This window comes from Apium graveolens, chromosome 4, assembly GCF_009905375.1.
Source record: "Apium graveolens cultivar Ventura chromosome 4, ASM990537v1, whole genome shotgun sequence".
Taxonomy (NCBI): Eukaryota; Viridiplantae; Streptophyta; class Magnoliopsida; order Apiales; family Apiaceae; genus Apium; species Apium graveolens.
The window spans coordinates 101574906-101594362 of NC_133650.1; positions in this window are offsets into that span (position 1 = coordinate 101574906).

The window sequence follows — 19457 nt, forward strand, 5'->3', positions numbered from 1 at the left end:
TGTCTCTCAACCCACATGTGTAGATGATCTCTTAGTGGAGCAGACTTCTGGACTAGCAAACATCTCTCAACATCTACTCACTTCTGGTATGACCAATCAGGACTATCAGGCCATCATGCTCACCTACAATGAAGATGTGGAGAAACAGAAGAAGAAGATTGTAAATGATGAAGAACAGGATGGCAATATGGATGCATGGCTATCTCAAGACTTTATGTTGGAGATGGATCAAGTCTTGGCCAGATTTAGGGAAGAGTATATTACTATACTTGGAAGCAATGCAAAGGCCTTGACTCCATAAGAAGTATATGATGCAGTCACAGAAGTGCACAAAGCTCAACTCAAGGTTTTTCACCTTTTTGGTAAAGCTCTTGAAGTCAAATTGACTGGTCATGAAGACAGGATCGGGAAGATGGTAAGGGAAAAGATGGATGAAATCATTCCCTCTTAAACTGAGATCAAAAATTTACTCAAACACTTCTCATACCAAATGTCCAGATATAATCTCAGTGGGGTATATAAAAGCATTACACAACTCAAGGACTTATTTGTTGCCTTGCACAAGCAAGTTCAAAATCATATCACTAACTCTAATGACACAAGGTTGAAGCTAGATCAGATGCACACTGTAAGATGCACTCCTTCTCCCTTGGTCATGGATGAGATTCAGAAATTTGTGCAAGCTACATTGGGGTCATCTACTGCTGTCTCTACATCAAGCTCCCATCAACCTGCATTTACTTCAACAAATTTACAGATTCAATCTCTACAAGGTCAAGTCACAGCATTGCAAGACTTCAACTCTTCTCTCACTGCACAAGTTCAGGCCTTGACATCTCTTGTCAAGAGCCAACAAACAGATATCCAAACCCTGGTGGACTCCCATAAGCATCTTCAAATGCATAATTCTATAGCTTTGGGAGTCATCATGGGCAAACTCAACATACCACTACATTCTCTACCTGAATAGGTAAGGCCTAAAATTCCTACTCCCCTCCTCATGCCTGTCAACAATACTAAGGGGAAGATAGAGGCTAGATTGGCACAATCAAGGCCATCTCATCAACAAGTCCAGTGTGCTGAAAAGAAATTATCTAAAGAAGTTGATCTTGACATAGAGAGACTTATTAGGGCTGCTGAAGGACCTAGTCTTAGCAGAGAGTTTGATAAACTACTTAAAGCCTTAAAAGCTTCTCTCAACAAAAATCACTTCACATACAAAAAGGCCCTGGACAAGAAAATTAATTTCATAATAGTGATCATGGTCAATCAGGAAAATTTTCTATAAAAGAGGATAGTGATCAATGCAAATAACTCAGGGACAGACAGATGTATGCAGGTGTCCCTCAATTACCTTGTCTCAAGGAGGGCATCTGAGTTAGATATCTTCATCAACAAAGTCAAAGTTATAACTCACGAAGATACCTTGCTATTAACTAAATTGAGAGATGCTCAAGTGGCTGCCTTTCCTGAAGCATATCTACAGCCAAGCAAGGGTATAGCATACATCTGTCCAAACACCAAACAATTCAAACATTTTCAGATCCCCAAACAGTGTGTCATGAGTAACAAGAAGCTTATCATGATCCTTGGAACTGGTTTAAAAACCAAGAAGAACAAGAACAATGATGATATGGAAATGATAAACCTACTGAAAATGACGACCCTACCTTTTGCCAAACCCTCACTTAAAATCAAACACAAATTTGTTAGGAGAAAGCCTATGAAACTCAAGCCTACAAAGAAAGGAGAAGTCACTGAAAGGGCCATCTGGAATTGCTTTAAGGAATCTGACTTTCTACCTCTAAATTGGTGCACCTCAGATGAAGACCATTTCTAACATCTAGCTGAGGAAATAGTTAGAGTCTGGGTTGTATCCCTGAGAGAAGTTAGAATTTATTTTGAAGGTGCGTCCTTCACTTTTCTTGGCAATGACCTAATGGATTCTCTGTCTCCAACAGAAATTAAGAGAGTGATAATTTTGTTAAAGGACAAGGATACTGCTACAAGGGCATGGAGGTCAGTTCTAGATAAATGGTTGATTGAAAGGGAGGAAACAAAGAAGATAGATGAGGTTGAAGCTGAAGCTGAAGAGAGAAGGAGGAAGTATGATGAAGAAATAGAAATTTAAATAAAAAGATCTGAAGAGTTGAAAGCAAAAGGAATGAGTAGAATCTCCAAAGATGGAAAACTTCTTAACATTAAAGCTGGTCAATTTTCAAGATTTAGGAATGATTTACTGGACAAAGGTTACTCAAAAGCAGCAAGACAGGAACTCATAGAAGCTCTAAGTGGGACACCTATTATAGAAGAACTTGAAATTCTTGATTACTTAAAGGACATAAAAAGAGAACAAGATGATGTAAAAACTGTCTTTACCTGACACTTTTAACCATTAAACTCTGTAAATTTCCTAATGTATAAAGAGTTGTAATTTGATCAAGCTTTGTGTATCAATTTAAATTTTCATCATTTTAAACTTGGGGTTACTCTTGTTAACAGGCATAAATTTGTGTTAAGCAATCTTCTCACAAATTGGGGGTGATTGTTGTGCAAGACATGCCTGTACTTTAACAAGACTAAGACAATTTGTCAACCCTAAGTAAGTTGTATTGTTATCTAAATTTGTATTTTGTACTTGTAACAATTAAAGTTTGTAAAAGTGTCAAAGGAGCAGACTGGAGTCTTTTTCTATAAATAGTGTCAAGCCTAAGAATTCTATCGGGAAGAAGATCAAGAAGATCATGCCTCAGAAGAATTATGAAGAAGCTTGGAGTTGAATAGATCTGTTTTAGGAAAAATATTCTAAGTCAAGATCTCTACAAGTCACAGATTTAGTATTATAGAGAAGTCATTCGAGAACTCCCGAATGGCTTATAGAGAACTCAGAATGCTTATAGAGAACCTAGAGATATCGACAAGCCAAATTGAAGACATGAAGATTGGATGTTAGGTCACACACACTGTAGAAGGGGGTTGAATACAGTGTATACAACAATCAAATCGAATTAAGAACACAAGTATGAAACACAGAATAATCTTATTAATAAAATAGTATTGCAATGGAACCGTTCTCTCTCAGTGATGAACAAATATCACGAGACCTACTAGGGTTACAATGAATAATTTTCTCGATAACAATAACACATCTAGTGTAAACCCTATGTTGTGTTTATATACCATACAGTTACAAGATAATCTTCTAATTGATATCGAATATAAGTCTGCATCCTAAAATATATCAATTAGTTATATTTTCCTCCAAGTCTTCTATTCTTCATATAATTCTTCTCCATGCATATCTCTTCTTGTGTTAATCTCAATCTTCTTTTCCTTGCGTTGAGTTTCTCGACCCTTTGCCTTAGGATTAGTCAGTTCTATTTCTCGATGGCATTCATAAAAAGTATCTAATGAATTATCAAATATAAATTTTTTCTTTCGACCATATTTCGACTCCGAGATTTAAGAGATTTAATTCCTCCCACCGCCTCTCAGGTCCCCCGACTGATTCTACCATAGAGGCCAACGATAGACAATAACTCCCCCCCGCATTTCACCGTTCCACCGGAAATTCCCTCTGCCCCTACCGTACTCCAGCTTGGTAGTTTCCAAGCTGTTCACAAGGCCAACTTGATCCTCTTCCCCAGAGATCCCAGACGAGGGAACCCAGCCGCCTTCCTTATCTGAAAGTCTTTTAAAGTCCTGATATTATCTCCTTATGAATATCTTCTGATATCTTAAGTTCTGATAACTTAAGTTCTGATATCTTAAGTTCTGACTTCAGTATAAGTACTGATTTTCAGTTAAGTCCTGATTTGTCCTGTTAGTCAAGATCTGAAAACTAAACACAAATCATTATTAGACATGACATCACAAATATATCTAACAATCTCCCCCAACTTGTAAATTAGCATAATATACAAGTTCAATAGATATTTGATGATGTCAAAAACATTAAGTATAAATGCATATGAGAATTTGACTAGATAACTACAATTCACAGTCCTTGTAGCTTTTACCATCCTTAAAGTCTGATATCAGCTTTAGCATGTATATCCTTCAAAATTTAAAAGTTGTAGTTCTTGACTTGGCTTCAGTTTGTGATCTCTTGAATGCCAGGAGTTATTCTGAGATAGTTCTTCAAAAGAGTTCTCTCAGCATATTCAAGTTCATTTATCATCCTCTTTTTAGCATCTTTAAGTTCAACTGTATCTTCCCATGTTTGAAAGATAGCAGCTCTGAGATCATTAATCTTTGCTTTCCTTATTTCCTGATCCAATCTGATCAGATAAGCTTTGTCAGACTCCAGATTATATTCAACACCCTTAATACCCAGAAAAGTAGTGATCTTGGCGATATTAGGCTTTTTCCCAACTAATTCACCATTGTGAGCTCTATACTTTGGATAGTATGGTCTGCCAGACTTTACAGAGTAAAGTTTCTTCTGCCTTTGAATATCAGATTTTAAGTAACTGGCAGCACCATCTGTTGACATGTTCTTCACTTGAAGTAGAAACAAAACATGTTGCAGTTCTTCATAATACTTCAATCGAATTGCATTCTTTCTTATCTGGAATACTCTCCCATATGTCATAAAATAAAGCATTATGTCTTCTTTCAGCTTGGATTTGTAAACCATTTGTACGAACTCCAATTGATTTAGTCTTTCTGGAGTTGTCCCTACTCCTGGTTCAGAAAGAGATGTAGGATCTAAGGTAGAGTTGTTTACTCTCTTTCATCAGCATTACCCATTCCTGTTTTATCTCTAGCTTCCTTCCCTTGGAGAAATCTACCCTTAAAAACATTTGTTGAAGTATTCATAGATTGAGCAGATTGTTGAGCTTTAGTAAACCCAAGTTTTAGAATTTTTTAAGGTTTAACATGAGCAATGTCAGAGGTTTCCTTTTCTTCTGATGTCAAGACAACTTGAGCTCTGTCAGAGGTTGCTTGAATATTACTTTTCTTCTTCAAAATCAGAGTTGCATCTTCATCAGATTTTGCTTCCAGATCCATAGTTGGCATATATATCTTTACAGGTTCATCAACTTTTGCCTTACCCTTGAATCTAGGATAAACTTCCACCTGTGATTTGGACTTGGCCTTAGATGCCTCAGTATCTGTCCTCTCTTTGATCACAATGCCCTTAGGCTTAGGTGGTTTCTTTGCAATGACTTGAGCTTTAGACTTTGACTTAGATTTGTCATTTTCAGCTTTCAGTGTAATCTCTTCTTCCTTCAGACTTTCAATATACATGCCTGGATTGTCCTTTAGGAACAGCCTTTTGGAGATCTCTTCATCAAGTTTCAGAGTTCGTTCATCAGAACTCATCCTTTCACCAGTATTAGAACTTGTTCTTCTCCCAGCATCAGAACTTGTTCTTTGACTTGTAGTTCTGGCTTTGTTTGATAAAGAACCCCTGCCTTGACTTAGACCTTTACTCTTTTAAGAGTTTCCCTGGTCTTCAATATCATCATCCTTACCCTTCAAAGGTTGATCAGTTTTGCATTTGGACTTAATCACTTTCTCCCCCTTTTTGGCATCATCTGGTAGAAGCAGGGAGACAAGCAATTCCACAGAGTTTTGGATTTCATTGAGTTGGTCTTGTTGAGCAGCTTGATTCTTTAAATTATCAGATAGTTGAGCTTGATGCTATTCTTGAGTCATTTCTATATACCCAATACGGTCAAAGGCTGGCTTAAAAAACCTTTTCTTGTCCAATTTAACATTCATGTCTTGCTGAATCAGTATTTCTTGAATTTTGTTCACTTTGGCTTAAGTATTTGAGTGTTGACCTTGAAGGTTCCTGGTACTCAATTCAGTAACTCTGAGTTGTGCTTTGAAGTCATCATTCATCAGCATCTCATTAGCTTTAACCAGGTGCTCAGCAAGAATATTTGCAGTAGGAACAAAATCAACTTTGTTCCACTCCTTGATCCATTCCCTTCCTCTTTTAGTTTCACTCCAAGGTACTGGTGCATCCTCTCTCACAAATTTTTTAATCAATTCAGCTTTATCAACTGTTTGTAGAGGTGCATGTCCTGAAGGACCAGCTGCATCAGCATTTTCATTTGTAGCAGCTTCACCAGTATTTTCAGCATTTATTTCAACAGAACTTGCAGAATCTTCAGTATCAGCATCTTGTGATAGAATAACTGTATGTGAAGCAATAGAAGATTCATCTGCATTGACATCAGCATCTAGCAGTGGAGTTGTTGGTGGAGTTTGTTGAGGGATGGTTGGAGCTTCCAAGTACAGAACCTCAGGTACATTCAAGTTGTGAATATCTATTTCAGCACATGTTCCTGGAGTATCGGCATGTACTTGATCAATGATAGGAGACACAGGAGGTGTGGGCATGTATTCTTGAGTATTCTCTGGCTCTTGAATAGGAGATTTGTGAGCTTCATTAAAGTCTGGTTCAGTAGTGGGAAGAGATTGAATCACAATTGGGTCTTTTGAGATCAGAGATTCCTGACCTCCTTCCTCAGCTGCTGCTTCCATTCCTTCATCAGAGATTGAGGATTCTATAGCCCTCCTTGCTCTTTACTTTTTAAGTCTCTTAGCTGATGGAGAGACTCTGGGAGCTTCATCATCAGAGTTTAGCTTTCTAAGCCTTTTTAGGGGCCTAGAACTCCCAGTTTCTTGAGCTTTCTGAGAAGAGACCTTCTCAGCTACATCAGCAACAGGTTCTGATGGTTGAACCTGTACCTCATCATCAAACTCATCTCTTAAAATCATCTTCCTTCTTTTCTGCTGTGACTGAGGTACTGTCTTAGTCCTCTTTGCTCTAGAAGGAGAAGGCTTCACTTGATTATGTGTTGATGGTTGGTTGGCATGTTCTGATGTGAGTGTTTGTTGAGTGATAGTAGTAGGTGCTGATGGCTGTTGTGTGTTGGTGGGTTGGACATCAGGATATAGCAATGAATAAGTATCATAATCAGCATTTACCAGAGCTTGCTTTACTGATAAAGGAATTCTAAAGGGTCTCAAAACTCCCTTCTTGTTGTTAGCAGTTAAGAGATCAGTAAAAGCCCTATTAGCTTATCTAAACGATTCTATGAGTTCACTTGCTAGTTGTGGTTCATCTGATGTACAGTAATTGTAAATTAACTGGCAGAACCTAGCAAAGTAAACTACATTTCGGTCCTCTTTCATTCTATCACCTATAAAACATAACACAATCTTGGCATAATCAAAATGAGACTAGTTTAAGAGTGCATACCCAATTTGTTGTGTCAGAATAGGAATGGCATCAAAATTTGAGCACTTGTTGGCAAACGTCTTCGTGATGCAATTGAAGAAGAAGCTCCATTCCTTTCGAATATATGGACGTTTGAGTTGACCCAACTTAGCCAAACTCTGTTCATACCCAAGATTAGCCATCATTTGATGTAGCAATGGCTCCTCAACAGCATAACTGAATTGACAGTTTTTAGGTAGGTGTAGAACTTTTCGAACTGTTGCTGGAGTAACAACATACTCAACCTCCTTTGCTATAAACACGATGCTTGGAGTCCCATGCTTACCACCATCATCATAAAGTCCTGTACGCCAAAACGTTAGAACTTGAGTTCCAGATAAATAGGATGGCTGCGTCAAAGCGAACTTAATTTCACTATGAGATAAGAAATCCTGAATAAAATGAAGTTCCGAAGGAGCTTCACTCTTAGTGAGAATGGCAGCGTAGTTATTGGGGACGAGCTTTGCTCTATTAAAGATTATATCCTTGGGTGCCATTAAAAATGAGTGAGAATTTAGAGTGCCTGAAAGGTGTTTGATAAAATGTCTATATATAAAATCGTCAGAGAATATGAGAAATTAAGAAAAAGAGAGAGAGTATAGAAAGAAATGTAAGTAAAAGATTTTTAAAATCTTTTATCTCTTTTACTTATACGCTTCACTTGACAGCAGTTACTGAGAAGTGGAACAGACTATACACCTGTCAGTCATACAGTAATTAAGACAAAAGTTAATGGGCACGGGAAATAAGTAATGATTACTATGCACATGCAGTTTTTCAAAAAAAAAACTGTTCCCACTAAACAAATGATTATTACTGTCTTTATCTCACATAAACCAATATTCTGATAAAATATAATCGTTCAAGTATTGACCTAAAAATAAATTAAGGAAATAAATACTGCTACGTCAGCATCAGAACTTGATTATTATCAGAATTTAAAAGTCATCAGAATATGGCTCCTTTACTCAAAAAGTGAATGTTTATTTCTGTAATTCTTCAAAAAAATACTGATATGGTTTCAACAGAACTTAATCATCAGAACTTCCATCAGAACTTGTCCTTAGATTTTATGCAACTGACACTTAAACTGTTCATCTAAAATAACATTGATCACCACAGTAATTTTCATCATTCATATGGAGTGTAAGTGTGTACATTAAGCTAAATATCAGACAAAGAATAAAGTTTGATTCACTTCAGTAAATCTTAGAAATAAGGAATAACTAAGAACTATGCTCAAAATCTGTCATTAATCTGAAGTCTACTATAGAATGAGTTCATGCATGAATCCGCCTCAACTGTTTTGTGCTAATTTTATGCATCTTTTGAAATTCCTTTTTACAGTGATTTCTCAGTGTAAGTGAGTCACGACTGCTTATCAGAATTTATGTTATTATCAGAGTATTTCTCCAGTAATCAGAGAATGTGAAAAGTCACCAAGTTAATTTTATTTTGCTTTTCTAATGCATATTACTTAATACCAGCAATGCACTTGGGTCTTCCCTTCCACATACATTTTTCTCTAGATCTCAAAGGAGTACCTGATATTTATTTCTTTTCTTTACTTTTTCTTTTGATTAGTGAGGCTTATCAGCACTTAGTACATCTATAAGATTTACCAACATTAGAACTTAACAGATAAGAAGCATTATTCTAGTTTTTGACTTAGTAATAAGATACACAAAGTAAACCTAACCAAGCTCAATATCAGAATTTGCTTGGGTTAAAAGATTTCCACATAAACAATTACTTCAAACATGGGATCTTTAGTATATTAGAGACTACTAGGTCAGCATCTAGCACAGTTATCCTCATTGGATTGAATAGTCACAAAAACATTCATATCACTATCAAAGTTTAGAAATTCATATCAGACAACAATCAGCACTTAGGTAAATTACAATTTAAGCACAGGTTACATAAAGAGAGTAATATCTATAAATAGTGATCATAAAGTCTGATGTATCATAACATAAACTAAACAGATTTAGATGAAGAACCTGAAACCATTCCAAGTTCATTTACCAATCTTGTAAAAGTAGCTTCACACAGTGGTTTTGTGAAGATATCTGCTAGTTGTTGATCTGTTGGAACAAAATGCAATTCCACTGTACCTTCCATCACATGTTCTCTTATGAAGTGGTACCTAATGCTAATGTGCTTTGTCATTGAGTGCTGAACTAGATTACCTTTCATAGCAATAGCACTTTGATTATCACGGTAAATATGGATTTTAGAAAATTCTAACCCATAATCCAGTAACTGATTCTTCATCAAAAGAATTTGTGCACAACAGCTTCCTGCAGCAATGTACTCTACTTCTGCAGTTGATGTGGAAATTGACTTTTGTTTCTTGCTAAACCAAGAAACTAATCTGCCTCCAAGAAATTGGCAGCTTCCACTTGTGCTTTTCCTGTCAATTTGGCACCCTGCAAAATCGGCATCTGAGTAACCTATTAGCTTAAAGTCTGATTCCCTAGAATACCACAATCCCAGATCAGATGTACCCTTAAGGTACTTGAAAATTCTTTTCACAGCTATTAAGTGAGGCTCTCTTGGATCTGCTTGAAATCTTGCACAAAGACAGGTAGCATACATAATATCAGGTCTACTTGTAGTTAGTTAGAGTAGTAAGCCAATCATACCTCTGTAATCAGTAATATCTACTGATGTACCAGTATCCTTATCCAATTTTGTTGTAGTGGCCATAGGAGTGGATGCACTTGAACAGTCTTGCATTCCAAATTTCTTCAACAAATTTCTGGTGTACTTAGATTGACAAATAAAAGTTTCTTCTTCAATCTTCTTGACTTGAAGGTCCAGAAAATAGCTAAGTTCTCCCATCATACTCATTTGATATCTTGACTGCATTAGCTTGGCAAACTTTTTACAAAGTCTATCATTTGTAGAACCAACATTCAACATATATCTGCACCAAAAGTAAGTCATTTTCATGGTTGAGATAGAATAAATTTTGTCAATTGTCCCTCTAATACATCCACTTTCCAGAAGAAACTGAGCTAATGTCTCATACCATGCTCTTGGAGCTTGCTTAAGGCCATAAAGTGCTTTATCAAGTCTGTAGACATGATTAGGAAATTTTGAATCTACTAAATCGGGAGGTTGTTCAACATATACTTCTTCTTCCAATTCTCCATTAAGAAAAACACTTTTTACATCCATTTGAAAGACTTTAAACTTTTTGTGAGCAGCATAAGCCAAAAATATCCTTATGGCTTCCAATCTGGCAAAAGGTGCAAATGTTTCATCATAATCAATTCCCTCATGTTGAGAATATCCTTTGGCAACCAGCCTTGCTTTATTTCTTATAATTATGCCATCACTGTCAGTTTTATTTCTGAACACCCATTTTGTACCAACAACTGGCCTGTTCTTTGGTCTTGGCACTAGGGTCCAGACTTTATTTCTTTCAAATTCATTTAACTCTTCCTGCATTGCTTGCACCCAATCAGCATCTTGAAGAGCTTATTCCACTTTCTTTGGTTCAACCTGAGAAATAGAAGAATGATAGAGACATTAATTTGATGTTGCTGTTCTAGTTCTAATACCTACTTCAGGATCTCCAATAATCAAGTCAGGTGTATGTGGTTTAGTCCACTTCCTTGCAGATGGAAGGTTATCTCTAGAACTGGATGATCCCCCATGATCCATGTTGTCTCCATCAACATTTTCTGATGCTCCCCCTGAAATTATGCTCTCTGAGTTGGATTCTTCAGAATTTGAGTTTATAGAATTATCAGAACTTGGCCCATCAGAACTTGATGAATCAGAACTTGAAGAGCCTGTTCTAGGTTCTGATGCTACTTGAGATGTGGTTGGATCTTCAATATGCTCCCCCTGCACAGGTGCATTTTCCTTTGGCGTAGTCACCACAGTTTCAATAACATCAGAGTTTAACCCATCAGAGTTTGCAGTATCAGGATTTAGACTATCAGAATTTACAGAATCAGAATTTAAAGCTTCATTCTCAAATCTCAGCTGATCATGATCATTGAAATCTTCAAGTCCAGTAATCTTCTTTTCATCAAAAGAGACATTTATAGATTCCATGACAACCCTTGTTCTTAAATTGTAGACTCTGAAGGCTTTTGTGGAAAGTGGATATCCAACAAAAATTCCTTCATTAGCTTTTAGATCAAATTTGGATAGTTGTTCAGAATGAGTCTTAAGAACAAAACACTTGCATCCAAATACATGAAAGTACTTCAGATTTGGCTTCTTTTTCTTCACCATCTCATATGGTGTCTTTCCATGCTTGTTGATAAGTGTTGCATTCTGAGTAAAACAAGTAGTCTGCACAGCTTAAGCCCAAAAGTAGGTTGGTAACTTTGCTTCATCAAGCATAGTTCGTGCAGCTTCAATAAGAGTTCTATTCTTTCTTCCAACAACTCCATTTTGCTGTGGAGTTCCAGGAGCAGAAAATTCCTGCTTTATTCCATGGTCTTTACAGAACTCTTCCATAATCATATTCTTGAACTCAGTGCCATTATCACTTCTTATGATTTTCACAGAGTCATTGACCAATTTATCCAGTTATTTGACATGATCAATCAAGATAGATGCAGTTTCACTTTTTGTGTGCAAGAAATACACCCATGTGTATCTGGTAAACTCATATACTATGACAATAGCATATTTCTTTTTTGCAATAGACATGACATTTACTGGACCAAGTAAATCAACATGTAGTAGGTGATAAGGCTCAAGAACTGAAGATTCAGTCTTGCTCTTGAATGAAGATTTTCTTTGTTTTGCCTTTTGACTTGAATCACAAAGGCCATCAGGAGCAAATACTTATTTTGGCAGTCCTCTCACAAGATCTTTCTTGACTAGTTCATTTATATTGTTAAAGTTTAAATGAGAGAGTTTCTTGTGCCAATCCCAGCTTTCTTCAATTGATGCTCTACTTAACACACAGATTGCAGAACCATCAGAACTTGTTGAAAGCTTGGCTTCATAAATGTTACCATGCCTGTATCCCTTCAGGACAACTTTGCTTGTAGATTTGCTTACAACTTCACAGTGTTCTTCAAAGAAATCCACATGATAACCTCTGTCACAGATTTGACTAACACTCAGCAGGTTGTGTTTAAGTCCTGAGACTAGAGCTACTTTTTTAATGATGACATTCCCAAAATTGATATTGCCATATCCCAGAGTTTTTTCCATGTTGCCATCTCCATAAGAAACTCCTGGGCCAGCTTTCTCCACAAAGTCTGATAGCAGGGCTTTATTTCCAGTCATATGTCCTGAACATCCACTGTCCAGAACTAGGATGTTTTTCCTTTTTCCCTGCAATCACAAAGACCACTAATGATTAGTTTTAAGGACCCAGACTTGCTTGGATCTTTTGGCCTTATTAAGTTTGTTAACATTTGCAGCGGATTTAACATCAGAGTTTATGTTAACATTTTTCTTATCAGAATTTACAGTATCAGACTTTGCAGCAGAACTTACACTAGAAGGAATAATGCTAACTTTCTTCAAAGAAGGTTTTATTTGATAATAATCATAGTACAAACTATGATATTCCTTACAAGTATAAATGGAATGCCATAAACTACCATAATGAAAACAAGGATTTTGTGGTTTAAACCTAACATTCTAACTCTTAACTCCTGATTTATGAGGTAAAGAATTTATATCCTTATTCTTCCTGCAAAAAGAAGCAAGATGGTTAGTGTTTCCACAGTTATTGGATTTCTTTCTAGGAGCATTAGGAACAGACTTATAATTATTACTTTGATTCACACCTTCCTTTCCATTCCTATTTTTCCTAGGTGGCTTGACCTTGTTTACATTCTTAATTTCTTTCAGCTTATACTTAAGCTGCTTCTTTGTCATTAAGCCTATGTTAACTTCAGCTGGTTTATCCTGTTTTAATTTATCAGAAGTTGACTCTGCCTTAACTTTTGTCTCAATATCTTTCATCTTTTCAGAATCAGACTTTACAATTTTAGCTACAAACTTAACAGGGTTTACCTTTGGCTTAGTAGTCTGTTTAACTATAATTGGCTTAATTTGTTCAGTTCCTATTTCACTTTTATCATCTCCATAACCTAAGCCCTCTTTCCAGTTTCCACTACTTAGCAAATTCTGAGTTGTTCTGACAGAGTTAGTCCAAGTCCTGATAATCTCTCTTTCCTTTTCTAACTCAGTTTTTAGAGATTGATTCAATTTTAACACTTCATCTCTAACATAAAAGGCATCATCTCTTTCTTTCTGAGTTTGATGGAACATAACTAACTCTTTTTCTAAATAGTCATTCCTTTTCTTAAAAGCCAGATTTTCAGAAGTTAACCTATCACATGTTAAAGTCTGATCTCTATAGCTAATGAATATGGTTTTAAGATAAGATCTCAACTTAGTAATATCATCAGTATGAAAAGCATAGGTTGTTTGAGGTACCTTTAACTCAGCAGCTTCAGAACTGCTATCAGCATTTGCCATCAAGGCATAGTTCACCTCATGTTTAGAATCTGAAGTGTTTATCCAGCTTTTCTTCTTTGTGACAAGTTCCTTGCCTTTGTCACCTTTTCCTTTCTTGCAATCAGGAGATATGTGGTCTTTCTCACCACAATTGTAGCATTTAACATTTGAGTAATCTCCTCTGTCAGACTTTCCTGCTTTGCCTTCAGATTTTCCGAATCCCTTCTTATCAGAACTTCCACTTTTCCTGGAAAACTTCTTTCCCTTTCTGAATTTCCTGTAAGCTATCTTTGTGATGCCCTTCACCATAAGAGCACACAATCTCATTATCTCTTCATCAGCATCCATCTCAGATAGACTTTCAGTTTATGAATCCTCATCATTATCAGAACTTGATGAATCTGAATCAGACTTTGTGATGAGAGCCTTTCCTTTGCCTTTCTTTGAGGTAGCCACTTTGAGGGATTCCTCCTCGGCCTTAAGAGCAACTGTTCTTGACTTTCTCCCATTCCTCTTGCTTCTTTGATCCATCTCAAGTTCATGAGTTTTGAGCATACCATAAATTTCATCAAGAGTTGTTTCATCAAGAGCATAGTTGTCTCTTATAGTAGTTGCCTTCAAATCCCAACTTTCAGGAAGAGCTAAAAGGAATTTAAGATTAGTATCTTCAAGATCATATTCCTTATCCACCAGTGACAGATCATTCAAGAGTTTGACAAATCTGTCATATAAACCAGTTTATGACTCATCAGGTTTTGAGTCAAAGTGCTCATACTCTTGAGTGAGTATAGTCCTCCTGTTCTTCTTAATTGCATCAGTTCCCTGGCATCTTATTTCCAAAGCATCCCATATCTCATTTGCAGTCTTGCAGTTAATTACACTGTTTGACATGACATTATCAATGGCACTATGCAGCAAATGCCTTACCTTTGCATCCTTGGCAATAGATGAGATATCTTCAGCTATATACTCACTTTTCTCCTTTGGTTCAGTCTTTGCTGGCTGATCTGCAACTATAACATAGAGCTTGGTTGGCTTATGTGGTCCTTCATTAATTATGTCAAGGTATTCTGGATCTGTAGCCTTCAGAAACATAGTCATCCTCACTTTCCATATGGGATACTCAGAAGGTCTTGGTATGGGAACCCTAATAGTCTCATATCGACTATGGATTTGAGTCTTTGGAGTTTCTTCAGTTTTGGTGGGCTTGGTTGGAGTTTGTTCTTCTTCAGACATGATTGTTTTGGATCTTTACTGTATATGTGTTAACAGATTGGCTCTGATACCACTTGTTAGGTCACACATACTATAGAAGGGGGTTAAATACAGTGTATACTACAATCAAATCGAATTAAGAACACAAGTATGAAACACAGAATAATCTTATTAATAAAACAGTATTGCAATGGAACCGTTCTCTCTCAATGATGAACAAATATCACGAGAGCTGCTAGGGTTAAAATGAATAATTTTCTCGATAACAATAACACATCTAGTGTAAACCCTATGCTGTGTTTATATACCACACAGTTACAAGATAATCTTCTAATTGATATCGAATATAAGTCTGCATCCTAAAATATATCAATTAGTTATATTTTCCTCCAAGTCTTCTATTCTTCATAAAATTCTTCTCCATGCATATCTCTTCTTGTGTTAATCTCAATCTTCTTTTCCTTCAATGAGCCGCCTTCCTTATCTGAAAGTCTTCTTAAGTCTAGATATTATCTCCTGATGAATATCTTCTGATATCTTAAGTTCTGATAACTTAAGTTCTGATATCTTAAGTTCTGACTTCAGTATAAGTACTGATTTCCAGTTAAGTCCTGATTTGTCCTATTAGTCAAGATCTGAAAACTAACACAAATCATTATTAGACATGACATCACAAATATATCTAACATTGGAGATATCGACAAGTCATTTCTTCACTAGAGAACTCAGAGTTATCGACAAGTCAACATTCACTAGAGAACTCTGAGTTATCGATAAGTCAAATTCCACTAGAGAACTCAGAGATATCGATAAGTCAAATTTCACTAGAGAACTCTGAGATATCGACAAGTCAAATTTGACTAGAGAACTCTGAGATATCGACAAGTCAAGAAGCCACTATAGAACTCAGAGTTATCGATAAGTCAAAATGAAGATGTGAAGACTAGAGATCTCTACAAGCCAAAATTCTCTTATAGAGAACTAGAGACCTCTACAAGCCAAATTAAATATAGTGTACTAGAGATCTCGATAAGCTAATATACTTATTGAGATTTCAAGTTCTCTATAGACCTAAACTGGAGATCTCGAGGTAAAATCTCAAAGTACAGAATTACAGATCAGTTCAATATCCAAGATCAACAATCAACAAACAATCCAAGCAGCTGGATTGACAAGTCTACAAAAAGCAGCTTGAAGAATGTGCAAGATCAATGGTAAAGATTAACTGACAAAGGAAGATCAAGATAATCACAGGATGCTAAAGATATGCTAATCCAGAAATAGAAGATATACTTTTCTATAAATGGAAATGACAAGTGACAGTTTAGTAAAGTTAATAGCATGTCTTATTGTACACTGTGTAAACTAGTAGTTAACTGAGTTATAAAATTAACACTGGTCCTTAAGTCAGTAGTAACAATTTAGATAGAAAATCTTGTAAATCTCTCAAGAAGAATCTAAGCTCTTTATCAACAAAGAGCCTAGAAATTTTGTAGTAAAACATTTTTAACTTTAATATAAAATTAAGTAAGTTTTGAAGATTTGTGTTCTTTATTTTCTGCAAGCTTAATTTCTGCATGAACACATTTTTACTACTAGATTTAATTTACTTTGTTCAACCATAAAAGATCAAGAAAAGCTCAAAAACAGTAAAACACATTCAACCCCCCGTGTGTTATTCATTTCCTACACCCAGCCAATCTATCAAGCATCCGATCAATGAAAGGAAGAGGGGAGTGATCTTTCCTTGTAGCCTTGTTCAGCTTTCTATAATCCATGCACACTCTCCACTCCGTGACTGTTCGTGTAGGAATAAGTTAATTCTTCTCATTAGCAACCACAGTGATACCTCCTTTCTTCGGCACACACTAAACTGGGCTCACCCAAGAATTGTCAGAAATGGGATAGATGATCCCTGCATCTAGCCATTTGAGGATTTACTTCTTCACAACCTCTTTCATGATCGGATTAATCCTTCTCTGTTGCTCAACGGTAGGCTTGCTTCCTTCCTCTAGCAGAATTTTGTGCATACAATAAGAAGGGCTGATTCCCTTGATATCTGCTATAGTCCATCCAATTGCCGACTTAAATTCTCTATGAATTCTCAAAAGATTCTCCTCATCGCTACCTAAAAGGTCAGATGCAATAATAACAGGCAAAGTAGATGCATCACCTAAAAATGCATACCTCAAATGTTCTGGTAAAGGCTTAAGCTCAAGAGTAGGAGCTTCCTCAATAGATGGCTTGAGGCGCTTTGGAGAACTTTTCAGCTCCTCCAACCCAAGAGAGTCAAATGGCATTTTCAAATGTCGCTTCCATGGAGAAGCATTCAAATATTGTAATTGTTGGTCGCTTTCCTCATCTTTACTATCGGAATCCCCCAATAAGGCTTTCTCTAACGCATTTGATTTAAGCACATGATCAATTTTGAAGTAACCATAGATTCAACCAACTCAACCTTAAAGCACTCCTCTTCATCAATAGGGAATTTCATGGCATTAAAAACATTGAAGGTAACATCCTGATCCTGAACTCGCATAGTGAGCTCACCCTTCTGCACATCTATCAAGGTTCGGCCTGTAACCAAGAAAGGTCTTCCCAAGATTATGAGAATCTTCTTATCTTCCTCAAAATCAAGAATAAAAAAGTCGGCAGGAAATATGAGTTTGTCCACTTTGACTAATACATCTTCTATAATGCCTCGTGGATATGTAATAGAGCGATCGGCCAACTGCAAGGACATATATGTAGGCTTTGGATTAGGTAGACCCAACTTCTTGAAGATAGATAAAGGCATCAAGTTGATGCTAGCTCCCAAGTCACATAAGCATTTGTCGAATGACACTTTTCCAATGGTGCACTGAAAAGTGAAGCTTCTAGGATCCTTAAACTTCGGAGGAAACTTCTGTTGCAGCACAGCACTGCATTCCTCCGTTAGAGAAACAGTCTCTAAATCATCGAGCTTCACTTTTTGAGAGAGAATACCTTTCATGAACTTCGCATAACTAGGCATTTGTTCAAGAGCTTCAGCGAAAGGTATGTTGATGTGAAGTTTCTTGAAAACTTTCAAGAACTTAGTAAATTGCTTGTCCAGCTTTTGCTTCTATAGCCTCTTAGGAAAAGGAGGTGGAGGATAGACCTGTATTACCCTCAGGAGGAGTGTTGACAACAGCTGTCTTCCTTGGTTCCACTTCTGCTTCCTTCGACTCTTCTTCATTAGCCACAACTTCAGATTCGGGAGCCTTAGCTTTTTCTGGATTCGCAACCTTCCTAGACCTCAATGTAATTACCTTAACATGCTCCTTAGCTTCCTTCTTTCCTGGAACTTTAGTGTCACTAGGAAGTGTGTCGGGTTGACGATTCAGTAAGGCATTAGCAATCTGCCCAATCTGATTCTCTAAGGTCTTGATAGAAACAGCTTGGCTCTTGCACATGAGCCTCAACTCCTCCAATTTAGATTTTTCATTAGCTTGAGGTAACTGCTGAAGTTGAAGTTGTTACCTTGGTGCATATTGCAGTTGTTGAAAACCAGGAGGGTTATACTGCTTTGTTATGTATGGCTGATAAAGTTGTTGCTCCAGCTGAAGTTAGGATGATTGCGGTTGTTGGGATGATAAGTGGCTGGAGCTTGCTGCTGTGATCTCTGAAAGTTGCTCACAAACTGAGCTGATTCGCTAGAAATATCGCACTGCTCAGTCTCATGTGCCCCGGAACAAAGCTCACAAATAGTAGTGATTTGATTAACTCCATAATTAGCCAAAGAGTCCACTTTCATCGTTAAAGCTTGAAGTTGAGCAGCTATAGCAGTAGCTGTATCCACTTCCAAAATTCCTGATACCTTGCCTTGTAACATTCTTTGCGTAGGATTCTGGTATTCATTAGCTGCTATGTTAGGTCACACTTTCACTGTAGAGGGGGTGAATACAGTGTTTATTACAATCAAATCAAACTTCAAGAACTTATGTAACAGAAAACAAACTTTATTGAAACAATAAACTCTGTTACAATCTGGAACTGTTATCTCTCAGTGATGAACAAAATATCACGAGAGCTGCTAGGGTTACAGTAAATAATATTCTCGATAATGATAACACTTATAGTGTAAACCCTATGTCTGTGTTTATATACTACACAGTTACAAGATAATCGCTAATTGATATGGAATATAATTCTGCTTCCTAATATATATCAATCAGATATCTTCTATTCCAAGTATTCCATTCTTCACGGAATTCCTTCTTCATGCATATCTCTTCTTATGTTTATCTTGATCTTCTTAACTTTAATCAGCTACTGTCCTTATCTGATCGTCCTTCAGCACTTAAGTTCTGATATCTATCTCCTGATGCTTATCTCCTGATAACATAAGTACTGATATCCCTTAAGTTCTGTCGTCCAGTATAAGTACTGATCAGTTAAGTACTGATTTGTTCTGTTCACATAAGATCTGAAATCTAAACATAAAACATATTAGCCATGACATTATCAAATATATCTAACAATCTCCCCCAACTTGTAAATTAGCAAAATATACAAGTTTAACAGATAT